The sequence below is a fragment of the Procambarus clarkii genome, chromosome 94 (genome assembly GCF_040958095.1).
Source record: "Procambarus clarkii isolate CNS0578487 chromosome 94, FALCON_Pclarkii_2.0, whole genome shotgun sequence".
Taxonomy (NCBI): domain Eukaryota; kingdom Metazoa; phylum Arthropoda; class Malacostraca; order Decapoda; family Cambaridae; genus Procambarus; species Procambarus clarkii.
The window spans coordinates 15,877,653-15,878,598 of NC_091243.1; positions in this window are offsets into that span (position 1 = coordinate 15,877,653).

The following is a 946-nucleotide window of genomic DNA, read 5'->3' on the forward strand; positions in this document are numbered from 1 at the left end:
TGAAAGTTGTGATCAGGTCTCCTCAGAGATTTTCCGTTTTCCAGAAATGGGAGTTTTATGAGAATCTGTAGTATGGCTTGTGTCTGCGGCGGCCAAGAATGCTGGTTCGATGCCGTCGTCTTCCTCCAAACATCTTCTCCGATATATCCCATTATTATAATAATCATTGTGTATGGGAGCTTTATTTCTCTTGATCTCTCCTCACACTCCAGCTTTCGTGGTTTGCCGTCCAGGGCTGTCACGTCTAGATTTTCTCAATTTGCATTTGAGCTTTAACCCCTAAACTGCGCAGCGGTTTAAATTTCTAGTCAAACGCACCATATCAAGGTGTGTGTGTGATTGGAAATGGTTAACAAAAAGGGGAAAAAATCGCATAGGGCACTTGGACACAGCGTAAGGAGTTCCATGCCGGTTCCATACACTGTATCATTGGTCTCGTACGTTTTGTTTTTTTCAATGTTCTGATTGATTCCTCATGTTCCTAAAGGATGTTACTAAATTATCTAGCTTCTCACAAAGCAGGAGAACATAACAAAATAGACACTGGATTAGGTTGAATCCTACTATTGTTTCGTGGAAATGTCCAACCAAATTAATCTAGCAGGACAAGGCGAGGAATGTTCAAGTCACGGCAACTCTTTGTAAAGAAATTCAACTACATTAGTGTCAAAGGTATCCCTTGTGGGCCTTACAAAGGGTGGCTAAGGTTTTGGAAAGTGGCGGCCAACTTCATCAATATGTGATTATGATAGTTCAAAGAGCATTTTTGAGCTTTTGAGGTAAAGACCATTAAAAGGTTCTTAATACATTTCATCACCGCTACAAAGTTGGAACTATTGACACTACACATAATGCAGCCTTCACCACAGTTGTCTAACTCCTAGATACTCATTTACTGCTAGGTAAACTGTGACATTAGGTAAAAGAAAACGTGGCCACCCATTGA